The following is a 24,082-nucleotide window of genomic DNA, read 5'->3' as shown; positions in this document are numbered from 1 at the left end:
TATTTCCAACACCCCCCTTAAGAGACACTAGAGGTGCTTGGGGATCTAAGATTGGCTTTGATACGACATGTTGAGCTATAACTCATATAAAACAACTAGAAATAAAAAATAGGAGGTCTTATAATCTCCATTGTCCAGTGATCTACCAATTGAGCTACTAGCCCCTCTTGGCTATTTCATCATCAATTTGGGTGTGTCTTATTCCCAACATATCGATGTTGATGTTGAAATATGATGAAAATTGATATATAAGAGAAAGTTCCATGAAGACTAAATAATATTTATCATAATTTATTTTGCTCAAACTAAAATGTGATCTAATGTTAATAAAATGTAAAATTCATTATCACTAACCACAGGCTTTCAATTTTAGATGTGAACAAAGATGAACCAAAATGTATTAGGTTTTGAGAAATGTGTGTCCAAAAGAAACTAGAGTATCCAAATACAACTAATGCTAGTTATCAGATGTCATACAACTACACTCATCCAATTATTAGTATAGCTAGTTTAAAAAGTAAATATTTTATATGTGTGCAACACCCCCCTCCACCCCAACAACCAAGATGAATTTTTATTAATGTTTACTGATTATACTACTCTAAAAGGCCTCTTGCTTTGGTAATCTATCATGAATTCTTTTTAAAGTAACCTCTAAAATAAAAATAGAAAAAATAAAGTATGCAAAAATAAATGAGAAGAAGAAAATAGAATGCAAGGAAAAAAGATCATGTCATGTAGATATTTGTTATTCATATCTTGCTACATAGAAGTTACATTCATAGAAAGCTACTTGCAAAAGAAACTGTAAATGCCTTCCAAAAACTTGTGGGACTTTTCAAGTTAAAAAAAAAAATTTACATTGAAAAAAACACTCATTTGCCTTCACCCTTCTTAAATTACAAAAAACACACAAATCGCAGTTTCATAGGAGATGTAAGGAATACAAGAATAGAAACATTTATTGCCAAATATGATGCCTTATCAATAGGTCAAATGAACATCATATTAGCCTATTTAGATTGGGTAAAAGTACAATATTGTGTCACGTTTTAGGCCAACTTATTAGCGAAAGTGAATTTAAGTTTTTCTAACTAAAAATTAATTTTAGTCAAACATATGGTCTATAAAGATTCACTATAGATAATTTATATATGGACCACAACTTTTTCAATTGGAAGAGTCTACTAAATGTATATTTTATATCACTTTGAGTCAAATTACCAGTTTTTTTTTTGTTTGAAAAATTTGACGTTTCACTAACTCCTACTCTTATAAATAATTTTTTTAAAATGTAAAAATACCCTTTTATAAATCTACAAGTGAATATTCCAAAATATATCTCTTTTAATATTTTAATTATTTTTTATATTTTATATTTTATTTTTATTGAAAGTAGGTCATCAACACTTAAATATAAGATTGATTATCTGGATGAGAAAATATAATTAAGTTCATTTAAAATTTTTGAAAAAAATATGATGCACTAGAGAAAAGAATTTATGTTGAGATGATATAATTATTTTATAATTTGGATAAATAATTAATAAAAATGGTGTCAGCAAATGGAAAGAGTTATATTTTAGTACACACAACTTTTTCAAATTTATTGAAAAATATATATTTATAGAAAATAGTAAAAAAATATATCCATGCACTAAAGTTTCAAGTTATCAATATACACCAAAATATTGAAGAAAAAAAGGTAAAAATTATTAAATAAAGTGTGGTGGCCTGTGTAACTTCAATTTCAGCATTCTATCAACAACTAAATTATAGTGTTTACTTTATACAAATCTATATTCAAATAATTTTTTAATGTTTAATAAAAATTACAAATATTAAATACACAAAAGAATATACATTTTATTAGTTTACATCTTTTCAAAATTTAAAACATATATTTCACGTTGTATTGTTTCAATTTAAAAAGTTGAATCAACATTGACCATTTTCTTTATTAAAGTGTGCCACAATTTTATACTTTTACCTAAAACTTAAGATCCTAAATAAATAAATATTCATCCAATGTTGTGCCAGACGATGGGTAAGGCAAAATCAAATTTCCAAAAAAACTCTAGTGCTAAATGTTAGAATTCATGATTGTTGAATTCCCACAAGCCCAGATAATCATCTACAAGAATACCTGTCACATACAAAGGAGAAATTGCACAACAAATGAGAATATTGAAGACAATAACAAGAATTGAATGTCTGATTGAATATTGCTTGTATTGCTTGATTTACAATGAAGGATATGACATCCTTATAAAGAAATCTAATTCTAAAGATAGAAACCCTAAAAAACAATTAATAATTAATAATGAATTAATTTTTAATATACCTAAGAGATGCATGCATATTAAATGATTATTAAATGCCTAAAAAAGCTTCCTAAATGTAGCTTAAGTGAAAAAATAAAAAAGGTGACTTAATTAATTAATTAATTAATCAATATGATTAAATTAATAAAGTAAATAAAACCTTTTACTCTAACACCCCCCCTTAAGATGAATTTAGGGAGAAGCTAAAAAGCTAAGTGCATGCATACAGCTACATGCAACAAAGGCAACTAAATGAAAATTTGGGTCCTGACAACAAGGCTTGATGAGGTACCCAATCACAACATGAAAATCTCTGTAAAATGGTGAACAAGAGAAAACCTAGTGGGAACAAAAATCCTCTCCAAAAAGAGATGAAGGAAAACCATGAAGCCCTCCAAAAGTGTAGAATCTCCTATAAATGTTGCTCCATTGGAAGAATGAGAACTAATGTTGCACCAAAAAATGTCAGTGTGACAAAACCAGGTACCAATGTCGATGATGATGAATCACTCACTGCAGATGATAAAGATCAGGCATGCAGACCAGGTATGGGAACCATCGGTTACACAAATAAACAGACATGCTAAATAGAGGAGACAGGTCAAAGGTTTGATATCTAATTCCTAATCTACAATACAGAAGGATTGCATCATATGTGCAATCAAAAGACGAAGGACAAAGAGGTGGGGCACTTTATGATAGTGCGTGTACAACATAGCTCAAAGAAGAAGATCCAACATGAAATTCAAGTGTGAAAAATTGGAAAACATGTAGATGAGGCTGCCACCAAATGATACCCTATAGAAATATGTGCAGATGATATACCCTTTGGTTGGAATATAGCCAAGGGTGAAATTAAGGAAGCCAAAAATCCCCCCCCCCTCCTCCCCGCACCCCCCTCCTCCCCCCACCCCTCAAGGTTGTCGGTTAGAGAACATTGCATACAAGTTAGGTGACAATAAAACGTGTTCCCAATTTTTCTTATTAGGGAAAAATTAGTTTTTTTATTAAAAAAACCACAAAAAATGCCCCTAGATTTTTTTTTTTTTTAAATAATTTTTTTTTTTATTTTTTTATTTTATTTTAAATGCAAGAAAAAAAAATTGATTAAAAAACCAAAAAAGCACATGCAAAAAAAAAACTTTTTGAAAGGAGAAAAAAAATAAATTAATTTTTTTATTAAAAAAATGCATGTATAAAAAAATGATTTAAAAAATAAAAAAACACATGCTATCAAAGAAGGTTTTTTTAGTTAAAAAACTAATAAAAAACATGCAAACATTTTATTTAAATAAAAGAGACCTTTTTTTATAAAAATACTAATTAAAATAAATAAATAAAAACTAATAATAAAAAAAAATGAAAACATTTTATTTAAAAAAAATAAAAGGCATCAAAAGTTTTTATAAAAAAAGTAATAAAAAACCATGCAAACATTTTATTTAAAAAAATAAAAGGCATGAAATGTTTTTATAAAAAAATTAAAAAAAAAGTTTGTTTTTTTTGAAAACAATCTAATAAAAAAAAACGAAACTCACGCCCCCAAAATTTAAATTTAAATTTTTTTTAATAAAAATTTATTTTGATTTTTGAAAAAACCAAAACATAAAAAATAAAAAAAATAACTTGTACTGTACCTGCATCTGTACGGCTAGCCAAGGAGGGGAAATTTTCTCTTCAAAGCAAATGGTGTCCGATCTGCGTGAATGAACAAACAATCTTGGGGTTTTTGGACGTTCTAAGTCTAGTGGCAATGCCGGTTTGAGCCCAAGGTGCTCTAATTGTTGGAAATTGCGAGTATCTCCAAAAAAGGCAAACAAGGTCTTCAAATTTGAGCTCTGATACCATGTTAGAATTCATGATTGTTGAATTCCCATAGGCCCAGATAATCATCTGCAAGAATACCTGTTACATCAAAGGATAAATTTCACAACAAATGAGAATATTGGAGACAATAACAAGAAATGAATGCTTGATTGAATATTGTTTGTATTGCTTAATATACAATGAAGGATATGACATACTTATAAAGAAATCTAATTCTAAAGATAGAAACCCTAAAAAGAAACTAATAATTAATAATGAATATACCTAAGGGATGCATGCATATTAAATGATTATTAAATGCCTAAAAATGCTTCCTAAATTTAGCTTAAGTGAAAAAAGAAAAAGGTGACTCAATTAATTAATCAATATGATTAAATTAATTAAGTAAATAAAACCTTTTATTCTAACAATAAAGGATTCTTAAATAATGATAATGCAAATTGTAAAGACTTTGTTTAACATTTTTAAAGTAAAAAATATCTTCAATCATTAGTTTGATGCAACGAAGTCATGGACTAACCAAAGGAATCTCTTGCCTTAGATATTTTAAATTCTTTCATGCGTTCGAAGTAGAAAATTATACCTAGTTGAGAATCATTATATCTTATTAAATATGTGAAATATATTGTTTGTACCCTCATTCTCAAGAAATATGAATCAAGTTTGAATAGAAGGTTTATGAAACATGCAATGTTTGGATAGACCCATAGAATGCATAAAAAATAACTTTCACAATTTCTACTAAGCCTTTAAAGATTCCAAAAACACATAATAGTTTTAAGTTATCACAATACTTTTTGGAAAAACATTAGGAAAACCTACGGCTCTAATATCATGTGGGATTTTAGTGAAACCACTAATATAAAACTAAAGATAATAGGTCAAACATGAAAACAAAAAACAAATTCTAGAAAAGATCTAAATATTTTTAAAATATGCAAGTTTATATTATCAACAAGATTAAAATAATCTTAGTGAATTGGTATAAAAAAGACATAAGTAACCTTCCTTATATATCCAAGTTGAGACTGAGGATTATAGAAGTGACATCACCATATGATGTGTGTTAGCATGTGATAACTCAAGCCAATTCACAACCTTATCTCTAAGTTAAAAAATCAATCTTATCCTAGAAGATAATATTACTAATAAAGAGTCCCTAACTAAAGATATTATGTGAAATAGTAAACTTAGGATAAACATACCAAATAAATATTACACCAACACCCCAACTTTTTTGCAACTATACACTCAAGCTAAATAAGAAGGATGGGTCTTGGCAACAAGGACTACTGAAGTACCTAAGTATAAATAAAGTCTCAAAAAGTGTGGAAAGGGAGAAAAAAATTTGAGAGAAGTTGCCCCAAAAGAGAGAAAAGGATGAAATTGAAACTACTCCATAACATGATGAAATAAATTAGAAGCTACATGTGCATCTTGATGTCAATTTTGAACTATTACTAAAACCAATCCATAAGAGCGAGTTCCATGAATATTTAGGAACACTTACAATAACTAATGGCCTTCAAAATGAGATATGAACCAATGTGTATCAAAATAAAGGATTTAGGATCATTTACCTTAGGCTCTTAATCTAAGATGTGAATGACTATGAACTAAAATATTTTAAGTTATGAGCAAGATGTGACCAAGAGAAACAATAAAATTCATATAAAACTCTTGATACAAGTTGTTATCAAGAAGGAAATGAGATTCCATGCAATTACACTCTCATCTAATTATTTGATACTTAATGTTAAAAAAAAATACTAGCAATTTTATGGGTGAAACTACCCTAGAATATATTTTATTGAATTTCATTGATTACAATGCCACAAATGCATCCATAATTTGGTACTTTACCATGTAGCTATTTTATTAGGACAAGTAATTTTAAAAATAACCTCTAAAATTAAAATGCAAAAAAAGAATACAAAAGTCTTGGAGAGAAACAAAACACAAAGTGTAGTACCCCTCCCTAACTCATCCTTTATGAGAGGATGTGATAAACACTTTTAGATTTGTGCTCGGATAATCTCTTTGATATTAGTGGATTCATTATGATTTATGTGGATAAAGTTATGTCTTGGACTAATATGTTGATCAGAATTATGTGTAGTGATCTAGATGCACTCATTATTCATGAATGGATTATATTGCTTATGAAGTTATGATGGCATCTTGATTATGCTAACCCTATTCCATGTTTATGATGATGATTGAGTTGATGTTATGATAATTGTGATTGTCTTCTAGTGTCTTCATGATAGGGACAATGTCATACCAGTCATTGCAAGTATAATATGGCATTGCGATTCTCTATCACTTGCCTGCTCATTTATGATATATTGTTGTATGTGTTGCATCGTGGTTAGTGGTGGTTGCAGGATTGCAAGTACTAGACATCAACTACACCTGGTTTCATGAGTCTGAGCATGTCTTTTTCCCAACGACAAGTTGTTGGAGATGGCGCGAGTTCCCTCTACACACTCTAGGCTTAAGTTGTCATCCTTATTAGTTTATGTGTCTTAGCGCGAGTCACTGTGTTAGTATCTTTTGTCATGGTTTATATTATCATGTGGCACTTTGTACTGTGTTAGTCGAACCTTGTGTCGGTTTCCTTGTGAGTTTGCTATTATTTATTAATTATTAATTAATTGGTTCATATAGTTTATTTATTATTAAATTAAATTAATGGATGACATAAATATTTGATATTAATGTGTGAATTATTATTATTGGATATTTATTATTTATTGATGTTTATTTCATGAATTTGTAGGTAATTGATGATTTAATATTATTATTATTATTTAATAGTCTAATGTTTGATTGAATATTTATTATTTGAGATTTTCATTTTTTGGATTATTATTTATTTATTTATTGTTTAATTATCGGTTGAGCATTTATGCTTGTTCGTACATTTACTTATTTATTATCCATTTTTCTTATTTGTCTATTACTTATTTATTGATTGTTGGGTTATTTATTATTTTGATAATTTATTTATTTATTTATATACTCGCCTTATTGTTTTATTTATTGGTTATTATTTATGTACCTACCCCTTGTTATGATAGACCCTCTTGAGAATTGTGATTGTGAGGATATTATTATTTAATTGTTTGTATATTTATATTATTTGTGATTTTCTATTTAATTGGAGCATTTATTTATATTTCCTTTTATTTATTGGGCTTTGATTTGTTATTATTATTGGTTATTATATTACTACATTCTCTTGTTACTAATTGAGCAATTAAATATTATGTTTATACCTACCATATTATTTTATTGGTTGAGATTTGAGGGCAAGTAAATAATATTATTTTATATTCTTACCTGAATTTTTGGAAGTGGGTTGGTATAGAATATAGTTTATTGGAATATTTTGATTGGAGAAGATTTTTATATATTTTGGCTTCAAATTTTAATTATTGCCTTTCCCCTGTGTGTTGTTGGGTTGGTATGTTTGTGAATTTGATTATTGCTGAAGATTTTGGCTAGATTTGGAAGCTTGGATTGGATTTCTAAAGCTTGTGGACTTTTGGTTTGACTCTTCATCAGATTTTCTTGACCATAACTTCTATTATTTGTTGCTTGGAGGGATATTATCTCTTGCAATTTTGATTTCTGGAAGAAAATTTGTTCTCGATGTGTTTGCAAAATATTGTCTTCCGGGTATTGGGAGAATTAAAGTTGAATATTGAATGTGTAAATAGATATGTTATATAGATTGGGGGAATAAATTGTGTTTTTATTCTTCATTTCCATTTAGTACATCATATACCTATGGTTTGTTGTGAAAGGCTTTGCATGCATACTGCGATTTCCTTGGCTGTCTAGAGTTATTATTTTGGTTTAGGAAGAGTGATTTGGATTTTCATACTCCCTTATGTTTCTTTGGAATAATTTCATTCCCCATTGATGATTCAATTTGATTGTTTAAAGTTTTCAATCTCTGAGTTGTGTCGTGAGCTCTTATGTCACCTACAAATGGATTTTAAGTCTATGTCTTGGTTAATTGAATGAATTTTCTATTTGATCCTTTTGAAATGTTTGTCATTGCATCTTTCTGGATGGATTTTGAGTCCTATTTCTATGCCTTACTATTTATCTGAGCCAGTCATCACTTTATAGCTCTATTTTTTTGAGTTTTTACTTGTTGTTTTGAAAGTGCTACCAAAAGCTTCAAATGTGCCACAGTTAAGGCTAAATGCGCCATTTAAAGTGTTGAATGGGCCACTTAATTTGTCAAATGGACCAGAGTATGTGTTGAATGTGTCAATCTGTATTTTTTCTAGGTTTTGATGGTTTTGTCAATTTGCGATCAATTTTCTTGAATTTGGCTTTTTACCATAGGCATGTTGTGATATCCTTGAGGCTCTTGGCTCTGTGTAATGCTCATATTTAAATTTTTCATTGTTAATTTGACTTTGGTAAGAGGGATATTGCCTTACCATTGAGGGTTGTTAATATGTTTTGATTTAGCTCTAGTAAGTGGGAGATTATCTTGTTGTTGAGGATGATTTACGTAAGCTCCATTGTGATGGATATGCTCTATTGTTGAGGATGTGATGTGATTTGTTGTTGAGTAATACATTGTTTCCTTACTCTTGTTTTTTGTTGTTCTTAGTGATTGAGGCTCTCATTCTTCATGTTGTTATTATGGTTCATGTTATGCTTTAGATTGTTTTAGTATGAAATTTCTTTTGATGGATCTTATGTAGAGCCTCCTTGTGTTATTGTTATTTATGATTCACCCTAAGGACTTGGTCCCATATAGGGGGAGTTGGCTCTTTCATGTGTAGGACCAAGGTCATGAGAAATAGGCTCTAAGAGGTTCCTAGAGAGGATGCTTAGGGTCTAGACTTGTCGTGGGACCACATGAAGAGTTTATGTTTAATTGCAAGTGATATCCATAATAATTTGGTTAGTGGGAATGGGTAATTAGGAATTCACTTAAACAAGATAATAAAATTATTTTTGATGCCCCACCTCATATCCCTTGAGTGTTGACTCAAGATGAGCTTGGGAAGACCGTTAGAGTGGTAAATCGATATCCCTTGATTGGATCCAAGGTGGAGAGGTTCCACATGTCTATCAAGGTGTATCTTGGCCCCTTCTTTGTGAGGATAGCATATGATGACATCTTTCCCTACATGTTTCCACATAATCCTTATGGCATGATTGTTGGTATGCCTTTGGGAGTTTATTGCCCCTTTGGTTGGTTTATTTTATGGATGTACTGATGAGTCCCTCGGTTGGAGGTGTCAGCCTAGGTCTAAAGTGTTAGTTGGAACCTTCTTCCATCTCCTAGAATAGGGGTGGTTCCTTATGGTTCCACATGTTCAGGTGGTTTGATGCCTACTTCCATTGGGATGTTCTTGTTGGATTCTCTTGTGCATGGATGTTGAATTATCATCTCTTCAACATATGAATGGATATTATAGCAAATGATGCACATGATTCATATGGCATATGTATATAATTGCATATATAGATGAGAAATATGCTCCTATGATATATACATATATGTAATGATAGCTGATGTATTGGGAAATTGTTATGACTCTTGTAAGAGAATACATTGTTATGTTTTTTGTATCATGGATATTGATTCATTGATGGGAAAAATGTGTATGAATCTATTGATGTACATTTAGTGTTGTATATATGTCTACTATGTTTAGAAATGGATTAGGAAGTGGTAGGTTGTGAGCATCACTCTTTTAATCAAATATTGTGTAGTAATCCTTGTTGTCCCTATATTATATCTTGGTTTATCGGTATCTATACTTTTAGGGTTTAAGGTTCATGAATGAATGAATAATGAAGTTATTGGATTGGGAATATGTGTATCCTACATGATTGAATTGAAAATTATGCTTTAAACTTGTGTGCAATCTTCTATTAGAAATGATAATAGTTTATACTTTATAATTGAAGATTGGATATGTATGGATGATTGATGATTAGGAGATTATGTAACTAGTATCTTGTGATAATACGTAATGGGACTTGTAGTAGGTTGAGATCATGATGAGCTGTTATAGATTATGAATGTTGTAAATGAATATTTATTATGTATGTAATCATCGATTGGAAAGGAATTAAATGATTAAGTAATGTGATTAGATTATCTTGTGTATCTCTATGGATAGGAGTGGAGATGTTAAATGATCCATGTATGTCTATGAGTGAATGTACTAAATTGAAAGATGTTATTCCTTAATGTTGGTCATTGTTGGATTATGAATATGAATGTGTAGCTTATAGGTTATATGGTTACTATTTAAATAAATAAACTAGATTTGCATTAAGTGATACTTTATGTGGGAAGATGATATTATCATGCTAGATGGATTTAAAAAGGGAATTAGGAACATTTGATTTGGGGTCTTAAAATGAATTCAAGAGTTAAAGGGGATATGTAGGATTTTCATTCTAATGTTAGGAAGGAAGGAATTGATTAGAAACTAAATGAAATGGATGTTGATGGTATCATGGTATCTGGATGTGTTTTGATGGTAGTTAAGTAATGGCATTGAGATACCCCAGGGAATGATTGTTAGTGAAATGTATTGTTATTTCTCTTGTGTATTATGTTGTAGGAATATTTTTATGCCTAAGTTGTTTTTGTATTCGTGTAATGTTATGATTAATGCATATGAGTTCTTGTAGTATGATATGTTGCATTAGTAGATATTTAAATTTTTTTATCTCTACTTGTTAATTAGTTTAGTTATTTTCTCTAGGGTATTTTGGTGGGCATCACGCAAAGCATGCAACAATCAAGGAGAATAATAAAATACAAAGCATGTACAAAATCTTCGAACATGCAAAGATTTGTTGTTCACATCTTGCTCCATGGAAGTTACCTTCACAAAAAATTTCTTGTAAAAGAAGATTGATTTCCTTTCACAAAGTTGCATGCCTTTATTAGTAATTAAATTCTCTTTTTTGCTGAGATAAATAGTCACTCATTCACCTTCAACCTTCTTAAATCACTAAAAATAGACAATTTAGGAGTTTCACTAGAGACATAAGGAATATGGCAAAAAAAAACCATTTGGCCAAATAACATAACATGCTACACAAACCATGAATCTTGAAAGTTTAATTTCTTCATATCATCACCCTTCAACTTTAAATTGATCTTTTTATTTTTGTTTTACATTATTTCTTTATTTTGTCTTAAGGTTATTCTACTATAAAAAACATGTATGTGCAATGTTAGAAACTCAATAAAATTAATTAAATTATTACTAAAGATGCTTAAAAATAAAGGATGAAGGTTACTATGCCATTAGTAGTAATACTAAAATTGCAATAAATTGAACAATGTTTTGAGAAATTTTTAAATTACTTGATGACATTTTTTTCATGAATTAAATAAGAATGAAAAATTCATATGAGAAATCATGAAATGATAAATAATATGAAAAAAATAAATTAGCCTTATATTTTTAATACTAAGGAGACTTGTAGAGACCATAAGAGATATTAGGGGCTTTTTTATAATTGTTAATATGTTATCTTTTTTTTCTTAAATTATTTAAGTATGAATGAGTGGAAGAGATGCTAGGACATCAGTGAGACATGACCACAAAATCCAGGATGGTCTAGTTCCACTTCTCAATCCTATGGCTACATTCCTAGGGGTCATCCTCCTGGTAGAGGGAATGCCCATAATATGTCCCTTTTTTGAATAAATTTTAAAACAAAAAATTGAATTTGTTTTAAAAAAATAATAAATAATTTTTTAATTTCATCCTAATATGTACATCTATTATTTTCCAATATTTAATACCCTACTATATAAATATATAATATTTCCCATCCAATGGCACTACAAAGTATAATATAATTTTAATCTTGATAGAGAATGTGATGGTTGTGTAATTAGATACACTCAAAATTGAACTATATGTGGTTATGCTTGCGGTTGCATTTAGTTACCCTCAACTAATTCCCAAACAATTTCATTCTAGTCAAGATTGTCATTAACATTGAATGAATTCATTTGAACTCTAAAAATGGATACAATATAAAATAATGATATAACTATAAGAATATGAGAGTTTTTGTAGTTTCCTTCAGCTATCAAGGAATAAGATTGTAGTATTTTGTTAGTGCCAAATAATTTTATAATAAGATGCATATGAAAGATTAATGGTCTAAAATTAACATTAAATTAGTAGAAATTTAATTCTAATTTGTATTTATTAATAAATACAATAAATATGAAAGTGGGAGCTCAACAACTATCTTATTAGATATAAACAAATTTATTTACTCTAAGATGATGTAAGGATGGAAAGACAAAGTGAAAATCAGATAATAACAATGAAAACAAGTAAATAAAAAATCATAAGAATAAAAAATGGATTTCAATATAACCTCCTTCTTTCTTAAGATAAAAAGACTAACAGCTAGTGATAGTTGTGATGTGCTTAACAAACTATTCTAACATTTCTATAGATTAAAAGAAGAGAAAAATAAATAATGTATTAATGATAATGACACTAAACTTATTATTTTCATTTACACTATTTTATCATTTTGTAAAACAAACCTTCATTTAAATAATAAGAAAATGAATTTTAATCCTAATACCTATGTCTATATTTTGTAAGGTTTAATACTGTATTATCAAATATAAAACATTTCCCATCCAATGGCACCACATGGTGTAATTTGATTTGAATGTTGATGGAGCCTATGAAAGTTGTGTGATGGAGACTAAAGTCTTGGACTTAACATTTACGCTTGCAAGGACAAACCATAGCTGAGATATGAAGGAGATAACGAATAGATCCGACAAAGAAGCATCCATGAAAAGTGAAAAATAGCTAGTGGAGCACTCCTGCCTAACACTGAATAAAATGTCTGCACTTTTTCAAATGGTCATATAAAGAGTTTAGTTTTTTAGAAAATCAGGTGATCTTGTATTATGTTTATGTTAGTAAATAAGTTATATTTGAAGATGGATGGGTCATCAAGAGGGCTGTTAGTTCAGTAGCAAATGGGAAGTCCTAGTATAACTGATTTACAAAAAAATTGACTGGAGTATTAAAATTCATTTGTAAGAGATCTATTAAAAAAATTAACTCTTAAAATTAAAATGATGAAATCAGAAACAAAACAGACAAATAATTTAGAAAACAAAACAATTTGAATATATACAACATAGGTTCATCAAGCTATCAAATAAAACAATTAGAATATATACAACTTAGGTTCATCAAACAATCAAATCATCAGTCTAATGTTCACTAATTTAAAAAAAAAAACAAAAAATGTTAGTTTCAATTTAAAGAAAAATATTCTAGATACCAAAAATATTGTTAATAGGAAAAAAATTAATGAAGATCATAAATGTAAGGCTTACTTTCACTATCTTAAAAGCTAATCCAGACTTTTTTCTATAAAAAGAATCATGGTACAAGATCAAATTGAACTAAAAGCTATTGATATTACATACTATATGATATGACTTCATTTTATGTCTCCATTTAATACCATCTCAAAAACTTTCAAAAGATTTTCTTATTTGATTCATTTAAGTATTTAGTAGAAGGGCACTAGTTGCCCATGTTCTAATTACAGTTGACTCCTTGCTTACTCAACCTTCTAATTACTAATTTTAAAGAAACCAAAAAAATGATAATTAAAAGTTTAATGATAACGTTCTTTTCTCTAGCTAACTATCCTGATAATGAATCGTAAAGGAGGATTGAAATGTTGATAAGAAAAAAGGCATACATAGTCAAATCCACAAGCTCTATATTCCATAAAATTTGTGTATGTACCAATAGCTACCTATTTTTTGGACTTTAAGTGGAGAAGTTGTGCAACTTTATTGGTATCCATAGCTCACAACTATTGGGACATTTGTGCATAAGTATTGGTCATTTTTTAGGTGGTTGTAGCGAATGGTTATTGAGACATGTTTAAGTGGGTATGATGCCATATTTTGAAATGATCACTTTTTGACCCTTACAGCATAGTGGATCCCACTGAAGGCGTCATTACCTAGGCGTCATTACCTAGAAGCCAGAATAATAACTAATTGTCAAAATCTCATGTATTGTTTAATATTTGTGAGTATACTAAATTAACTATAATGACTACTGATATGCTTCCCCTCTTACTTTTACAAATCTATAAATATTTTCAACTCACTTATTTTCTTAATTAAATTGATTAGATTATTTATATCTAAATTTCTTTATTCTTATATTCCATTGAACGTGTGTTATAATATCTTTCTTTTAAAGCGAAGAGAGTCATTATATTGAGCATCTTAAGAAACTGGGAGAATTGAATTATACATGACAGACTTTAAAATGACGAGCCTCTTAAAAAATTGAAGAGTAAAGAATATGCGTCTACACTTTGAAGGACAGGGATTATATATAATCCTTTAATGATCCAATTCTCTCTTGTCAATGAATATTTTTATTCCTCATGAATCTTGTTGTCCTCAGTCGGTAAAAGTAAAAGATTAATAACTTCAAATTTTTTAATATTTTAATATGGCACTCTAAAGTACAACTCCATGGAGTGAAATTCCTAAGTAGGGTGAAAAATATTTTTAGTTCATTTTTTTTATTAAGAAACTTTGCCAGAATCCTTCATGTCATTAAAGGCAGTAAATGACTCCAATGACACATTCCACAAGCCAAAACAGGAATTAAAACTAAGTACAAGTAAAGGATGGAATTTATCTTTGGCCCATTTTTACATCTCAACAGCTTCAATGGAGTTGCAGTGATTTTAAAGAGTAACTGCTTTTAACTTTTCAAGAATTCTCCACATTTAAGTGATAACTTGCAAACAATCTCAATGACTTAATTTTATAAAAGACTTCACATTATATCATGTCAATTTTAGTAGATAATTCAGCATAGAGAATAGCCCCCTTGTGGCCAACGTGTTAAAGGCAGACTAAATTGATTGTAGAAAAGCTTTCACAATAATATTTTTATATCCTTAACCTTCATAGAGGTCAACCGTCGAGGCAAATTTGAATTATACTATTACCATTAATTTGAAAGCTTTTTGGAAGTCCTAATCAGACTGATTGATATACTCTTGCCACTAATTTGAAAGCTTTTTGGAAGTCCTAATCATCACCAGTTGATTATACTATTACCCAATTATACTATAACAAGCAAAAGAAAAATGACTTAACAAAGAATATATAATATATGGTGATGGAATTGAAGAAGATAATGATGGAAAAATATGACCTAAGAAAGAGTGATTGGTACCTCACATGGAAGGCCATAATGGCGCCGAATTTACAGCAGACCAAAATGACTATGACTTGATGAAGTATGCTGGTTAATTTTGTACTTGCATAAATAAAAGAGAAAACCTCTGAACATTCAACGATGATATCATGAAAAACGTCAAGTATGTAGTGAGTGAATATCTATATCATTCCTTGCATACGAATCCACCAACTCAATATTTTCTTTGTAATTATCTTCTCCCTTTATTAAACACAACGAGTGACGTAGTGAATGAGGTATGTCTTAGCTATTATCAACAATTTTTTAAGCTAGCATTATCACATTAATGTTTCAATATTTCTAAACGTTAGTTTTTAATATCCGATTATAGTTTTGTTTGGATTGTAAGAATGTGATCATTTTCATCTTTTTAAAATATACATAATATTTTTTTTTTTGATCGGTAAAGGCAGGGCCAGAATTATATTAATTATGTAAAAATTTATACAGCTAACATAGCTAGTAGATAATTAACAAAATTCAAACTGGAAGCATCTGAATAAACATATGAAGTCTTAAGATTTTTTGAAAAACTATAAGAGTCTGAATGGCAGATGCTTTGCTGCCCTATTAATAGAGATTATACTAATTAAAGCCAAAATTAATCGCTCAAAAGTCTAAAACAATAAAAAACTTTATACAAAACTCAGTGAGGAACCTAGCTTGCGGTTTCATTGTTGGCATCAGATTGCAGGTTCACGTTCCTCGCTCTCCCACGACATGAGCTTGGAGGGTGGCCCCTGCCGCGGCCACGTCTAGACCCGTAGTGACCCCTGCTAGCTCTGCCCCTGCATGCCTGCTCCGCCTGAGGATTCTCATCTTCTTCTTTCATAGGCAGAATGTCGTTGAGTCTAGAAAGTTGAATTAAGTTGTCCTCTCTGCCCTGGTCTTCTGGATTTTCCCCCAGAAACCGCCATTTAAGGTAACCAAGGCCAACTCCAGCGAATACCCTATGCCTATCTAGAACCTTTCCTTTCAGGTCGAGCAAGAAAGGATAGTAGTTAATTAGTTCGCCATGAGAATTGAATAGGATTCTGTCGCCTGGCCAAGGAGCCCCAGACTCATGAATTGCCTTGTTTAGGATTTCTTGGAGCTCTTGAGTAACCTCTTCTAGGAAAATATTCTTCGTGAGGGTCCAAACTGCCTGCTTTGCAAGTTTTAAATCCAATAATGAGGCAACAAACCTGGAGGAAATGCTAGTGTTGTCCCATGGATACTTGTCTTTGTTTAGATGCCCACTACCCAAGATCATCTTGATTGCCAATATGACAGGGAAATCCAAGTAGAGGAGGAGGCGCTTGAGCCTCAGGTCTATTATTTTTCTGAATGAGACTTGGTGTGTCAAGGCCAAGAGAGAAATTGGAGTATCTATACCAAAACAGGAGGTGGACCTAGGATAAACACTCATTATGAATCCAAAAGGAGGCTCTGTCGACATGATTGGCAATGTAGGCTACCAAACAAGGAAGGAAATGAAAACCAGATCTCTGAGATTAACGAGCAAGAGAATGAAATCAAATTGCAGAAGGCAATATGGAGAAATAGGTGGGCACACTCTTTTACGCCAAATGATGAGGGACAAATTTGCATTAAATTTGCCAGCTAAGGTGGTGAGGGATGCTTGTTCTCGACATGCCAAATCTCTTGTTCGGGCCACGCAAACCTTAAATGGATTTGACAGTTTGCTAGCTAGGTCTCGAAAGATGATTCAGTGGAGGCTTAGCTCATATCTGCAACTTGGATGACATCATTGAATACGGGCCCACTCTACCCAAAATAGTTAAGTTTTAAATTTGAAATTGAGGTAGCCATTTCACTTGACCACCAAAGTTAAATTTAATGTTTGCCCTATTAATGAAAGCTTTTAATTAGCTTTCGCATATTCTTGAGAGTGACTCTTGCATTGAACTTGGTGACCTTTAAGGCCTTTACCTGTCAAGTGAAATGGTCTGCTAGGGCAATAGGCAGATTTCCTTGATCCCACCTGTAAATGTAGGTTCCTTGAGCAAATTTTTTTGAAAGAGCATCTGCCTCTGAGTTTGCTTCTCTATAGATGTGCTTGGCTTCATAGTTTTCAATTCTATCCAAGCTTGCAGTTATATTGTCTAAGATTCCCTGTAATCTCCAATTTGGAGTTTTTTTCCTCTTGATTACATTTATTGCTATCTCTGAATCACCCTCCACTAAAATGTTATTTAAACCATGCTTTATGCAATCTATCAATCCAAATTGCAATGCTTTGAATTCTGTTATGTTGTTTGTGTCCGGAGGGATCGACTTTGCCATTTTCCCTAGAATTGCTCCTCTGTGATCTCTGATTACATATCCTATGCCTAAAGGACCTAGATTGCCTCTAGAAGAACCATCAAAATTTAGTTTTAGCCAGCCAAGATTTGGCGGACACTAGGTAGCAGCCTTCCTCATGTTGTCTTTTTGTCCAAAAGAGCCAGGAATCCTTACTCCATGCCATTTTTTCCTAATGCTTTCATCCCATGAGGAGAAAGCTTTAGGCGGTTCCAAGGAGAAGGCTATCTTGCAATTGACCGTATCCACTATAACCGATTCAATTGAATTTAGGATTGTTTCTAACCTTCTGGATTTGTTATCAAATAACCTACGGTTCCTCTCCTTCCAAATTTCCCAGATTGCACATGATGGGGATACTTCCATAATTAAGCTCAAGGTGCTCTCCTTACTTGGAAAAGATCAGCTTTGAAATAGGGATTTAATGTCATTTGGCAGGGTTGTGATCAGCCCAAGTTTAGCATAGAGCCATTGCCAGCATTTTGATGCAAAGGGGCGGTTGAGTAGTAGATGGTCCACTGTCTCTGACTGAGCTTTGCACATGATGCACCTAGAAGGTCCCGCATAGCCCATTTTTGTGAACTTTTCTGCAGTTAAGATCTTCCTTTGATAGGCTAGCCATGCAAAGATCCCTGCCTTAGGAATGACTTTAGAGCTCTAAAACAACTTCTTTGGAAAATCCAGTTGATCTTGAACAGTATTGCTAACTAGCACTCTGTAACCATCTTTAGTATTGTAGTGCCCTATTTTGGAAGGAGCCCACATTAAAGAATCATTCCCTCTTCTCAGATTGATATTTCTTACTTTTAAGAGCTCTGAAAGTTGATCTAGTTCATCCCCTGAGGTTGGAACTCCTTCCAATGATTTCCACCTCCAACTTTGAGAATTAGGTGACGCTTAAGCCAGTTCTCTGTTATAGGTAATATTATTTTACATATTATAATATAAATATATTTTTTAGAAAGAAGTAATAAAGATTTGAATTTCTTTTTATTATTGGTAAGTGAATAAAAGATCTATCATGTAAATAAAAAAATAGTAATGACATTCATAGAAATGTGTGGAAGGAGTAAATGAGGGTGAACATGAACGAAGGAACAAACTATACATAGTAGAACAATATGTCATATGTCATTGTGTAATCACAAGAACATATTCTTTCAAATTTACGTTAAAATAAAATGAAAATTGACAAGAGTATAATGACTTCATCATTAAAATTTTCTCTCATTTAGAGGTATATTTGCATTGTAAATGATACTATTGGGTGGCATCATAAGGCATCTACAACACTCATGACCTGACAACATAATTTAATCAATAAAACAAATGGATTAAATTACAAGTATTCCAAAAAAGGTGCCTCCACCTCAAGAAAATAAAACTATTATACAAAATTATGAGTATTTCAATTACAATGCTTTTTAAAATCATGCATAAAGCAGTCCATTGCCATAAAAAATAAAATATATATTTATTATAAGAATAATAAATAAATTATTTAAGGTTGGGGTCGCATTCAACTACCCTCAACAAATTCTAATTTATAATTATATAATCAATTATTACAATAAATACGACCATGGGAGCTCAATGACTATCATACTAGATATAAAAATAATTATTCTAGAAAGACAAAGTGAAAATCAGACAATAACAATGAAAAAGAGTAAATAAAAAACCATAAGAAAAAAAGATGGATTTCAATATAGCCTTCTTTCTTAAGATAAAAAGACTAACAGCTAATTATGACGTAACAAACTAGTCTAACATTACTATAGATTTATGATTGCAAATGGTTCCAAAGGGTAGTGAGGCTTAAGGCGATAATGCTAAGGTCATTAGATGGAGTTTTAATTATTCTGAAGGAGCCGAAGCTGATTGGTTTGCCCTCCTTGTAATACCACAATTTCATCATTGAATGCTTTTTAATTGATCTATTTCGCCCTAGGTGAAGACACTGTCATTTGGTTTGGAGATCGACATTTGGGAGAAGGTTTTCAGACTGTTAGTAGCAGATAACTTTGTCATACTCAAACTTGTTTGTGACAGCAGCAAAGGACGACACCTACCAATCATCTTGAGGTTCATTGTTAGTAAAAGTTTGCTTGCATTGTCATCGCTATAGTTGGGGTAACATCAAATCAGCATAATACAGTGATCGAATAATACAGTGATCGGACATGGCTGATAGAGGACATTTGGGTTCATGGGCGGATGTAGGCTGGGAAGACCCACCTCATGCTCCGCAATGGGTCTACACGAAAGGCAGATGGAAGGACATGGCAGTACAGGTAAACCAGAGAAGAAATAACAAGGTTTTTCAGCCAACTTCAAAATACTTTCAAGGCTTCTTTGGGAACAAACGCAATGTGGCATGGAGGCAAAATAACAATGGAAGGAGATTCACTCAAGGGATTTTTTATAATGGTGCGAATCATGGGAATTCTAAGAAGCGATTCAAGGGCTTTTCGAGGAAATGGTCTTTGGATCTGGGCAATCAACGAACGTTTGCTAGGGTTGTTGGCCTGGCAAATAAGGAGACTGCGGCTAGGGTTTCTGTTTCTTCATAGCATGTGGCAAATAAAGTAAATGTGAACCTCAAGGAAGCTAGTCCGGAAAAGGTAAGTAAGATACCTTCTGATCCTATTCTGCCCGAGGTTTCTTCATTGCAGGTTTGGGCTCCTATCCCTTGTATCGATCTTTTAGGTTCCTATGTTGATAAAAAAGTGAATTGTTTGCATACAAAAGCTATTTTTGGGGAAATTTGGGGTGATCAAATTAGTTTGTTAAAGCTTTATCATAAATTGCAGAAAAGATGGGGGGATATGCATTATTTTCAATTATTGTTTGCGAATGCATTTATTATTGTCTTTGATTCTCCTTCTTTTAGAGATGAGGTATTAAGAACTTCGCATCATTGGTTTGGAAAACATTTAATTTCAATTGCAGCTTGGAAACCTTTTTTTGTTCCTTCTTGGTCTAGTTCGAAACTTATTCCTTTCTAGTTTGGTTTACCTAAAATTCCTTTTGAATTTATGGATCCAGATGTTCTTGAGAAAATTGGAAATACTATTGAAAATTTTTTAACATCTAAAATGGACTTTGTGGAGGGGGAGGTTCTGGTAAAACTTTGTGTTCTTATTAACCCTAACAATGTTTGCCCCCGTACTTGTAATATCAAGTCTCATGATGGTATTTGGCACCAATCAATTGAGAAATTAGATATGGAGCTTCTTAAGTCTCCTTTACTTTTGGATGCTCCTTTACTTATGGATTTTAAGAAAAACCATCAAGTTGTTGACTCTGCCCCTAAATCCCTTAATAAAGATAGTTTGTCAGTGGGACCTTCGATTGAAGGATGTGGAAATGTCTCTTCGCATAAATTGGTAGAAACAGGTCACATTAATCTTGAAAATAATCCATTGTGTCGTAGTTCTGGGAAAACAAATGATCACACTTAAGGTTCGGTCTCACTTCCGTCTTTACTGAAGATATTTTCTAATAACGAGGGTATAGTGGATGGTAATCCCTTGATGAATGGAGTAGATCACCCATTGATGATAGATTGCCCTAAGATGCCAAATAATCACACAAAGGGTAAGGACGATAATTTGTCTTCATGCACTCAAAAGGAGGTTTTGGATTCTTCAAATAATTTGAATTTAGATAAAAATGGAGTGGTTGATATGGAAACTATTAAACAGGTACCTGCCATAGGTTTTCCTAATGATGCTTCTTTAGTTCAGGAAATTCAGAATTTGGTGTCTAATAATTCCCCTTTGAATGTTGAAATTAATATGGCTAATGAATCTTCCTTAGGGAATAGTAATCCATCAGAGGTTGTCTCTGTTATTATGCCAGATGAGAATCTAGTTCAACAAGTACATGATATTTTTAACAATCATGCACATCAAATGGATGAGGGTATTACTGATAGAGTTGTTTGTTCAATTGAGAATGATTTGGGGGGTATAAACTCAACCCTTCCAATTTCTACATCTACTAATTCGTTTGCGGTTTTGGCTACAACAAAGTTGGGTTTTGAAGATAATCCATTTGTCTTGGTTTCTACAAAGTCATGCAAGATTTTACCAATTGTCCAATCAACTCCGGTTTTTTCGCCATCGGTGGTTTCTCATAGGAGAGGTAGGCCTCCAAATAATCTTAAGACTCAAATGGAAATTGATGCTAGAATTCAAAAGACTTTGTCTCTTTCTCCTGCTGGTGGGCAAGGGAGGCATTCGGTCTCTCTTGGTAGGTCTAAAGAAACATGCCTAGCTCCTGTAAGTGTAAAAAGAAAGAAAAGTAAAAGATTCGTGACTAGTCCACCTGTGACAAGATCAGGGGCTGTGAAACATAATTTGCAAGGTAGCTTTGGGGAAAGCAAAAATTCTCCAATTAATGGGGAGAGGGGAGCTTCGGCCTCCCCTCGAGGACAATGAGAATTATTTCTTGGAATGTTAGGGGCTTAAATGCCCCTAACAAAAGACGCTTAATTAAATCCCAAATGGACTTAATTAAGTGTGATATTTTTATGTTGCAAGAAACAAAGTTGTCAAAGGAGTTTGCTGATTTGGTTTTTTCATCTTGGAGAAGGTGGAATTTTCTTTCTTCTCTGGCTTGTGGTGCTTCAAGAGGTTTCACACTTCTTTGGAATAATTATAATATTGAGGTACAGTTAGTGGCATCTGCTACAAATTGGACGTTGGCTTTAGTTATAAGCAAGATTTCAATGGTTAAATTAGGGCTTTTTAACATTTATGCTCCATCAAGAATTCAAGGGAAGAGTAAGTTATGGGGTGAATCAAAGAGGATTTCTTCTCCCTTAAAACATGGTTCCTTCATTATCTTCAGGGGTGATTTTAATGCTATCACTGATTTAGATGAGAAAAGAGGAGGTGTTTTCCCTAATAAAAGGATTATGGATGACTTTGGGGATTTCATTTATGATATGAGCCTTTTTTATTGTAAGTCTTAGAATGGGGTTTTCACATGGACAAACATGAGAAGGGATTTTTCTCAGATTGCTGAGAGATTAGATCAGTTTTTGTTATCTGAGAATTGGATTGATTCAAATTTTGAATTCTTTTCCTCTATTCTACCGGTCTCAGGTTCTGATCATTTTCCAATTTCCCTTTCAGTTATTGAGGATAGGGCTTATTTTAAATCTCCATTAAATTTGAGCCCATGTGGTTTAGGGATTCTTCCTTTTTGCCTCTGCTTATGAAATGGTGGAATTCTGCTCCTTTTTGTTCTGGGTCCTGTATGTTTGCTAAGAAGTTAAGTTATTTGAAATTGAATATTAGGGAATGGAATATCTCACATTTTAAGAACATTTTTCAAGAGAAACAAAGGATTCAAGATACACTTGAGTGTTTTAATACTCATGTGCTTCAACATGGTATGGTGCCACAAGGTTTTCATGAATTGAAGTGACTAAAATTACAGCTTGAGGAGGTGTTAGCTAGAGAGGAAATCTATTGAAGACAAAAATATAGAGAGTTATGGCTTTTAGACGATGACAGGAACACAAAATTTTTTCATTCTTCAACTAAGATTAAAAGATGTAAGAATAGGATATCTTCTATCCAGTGTCAGAATGAGAATTTATTGATAGAGCCAAAGGACATTGCTTCAGAGGCAGTTAGGTTTTTTAAGTCATTATTATCTTCAGAAAATGGAAATCTCAGCAATGATATTATATCTAATATTCCTCCTTTAGTATCTTTGGAAGACAATAAGATGTTGATGTCTCCCTTTTCCTTAGAAGAAGTTAAGAGTGTTGTCTTTGCCATGAATCTGGATAAAGCCCCGGGACCAGATGGTTTTACTCCTTTATTTTTTCAGAAATGTTGGGATTTTGTGGGAAATGATGTTTTATTGGCTCTTGAGGAATCTAGGTGAAATAGGTCCATTTTAAAAGAACTTAATACTACAATGATTGCAATTATTCCTAAAAAAGAGGATACTAAGACTTTTGTTGACTTCGGCCCCATTGTTTTATGTAACACTTTGTATAAGATATTTATGAAGGCAATTTCCCTTAGGTTGGTAAAAATTCTACCTAGGATCATTTCATTGGAGCAAGGTGGTTTTTTTCCTGGAAGGGAGATAACAGAGGGTGCAATTGTAGCACATGAGGTGCTGCATTATATTTCCACCCAAAGAACCCCGACCATGATACTTAAACTAGACATGATGAAGGCTTATGATAGAGTAGAGTGGGGGGCTTTATGTGTTGTTCTTGAGAAGTTAGGTTTTTCCAAGGCCTGGGTCAAATGGATTCATGCATGTATTTCTTCTGCAAGATTCTCAGTT

Source organism: Cryptomeria japonica, chromosome 4 (genome assembly GCF_030272615.1).
Source record: "Cryptomeria japonica chromosome 4, Sugi_1.0, whole genome shotgun sequence".
NCBI lineage: Eukaryota > Viridiplantae > Streptophyta > Pinopsida > Cupressales > Cupressaceae > Cryptomeria > Cryptomeria japonica.
Note: the sequence above shows the minus strand (reverse complement) of the source record.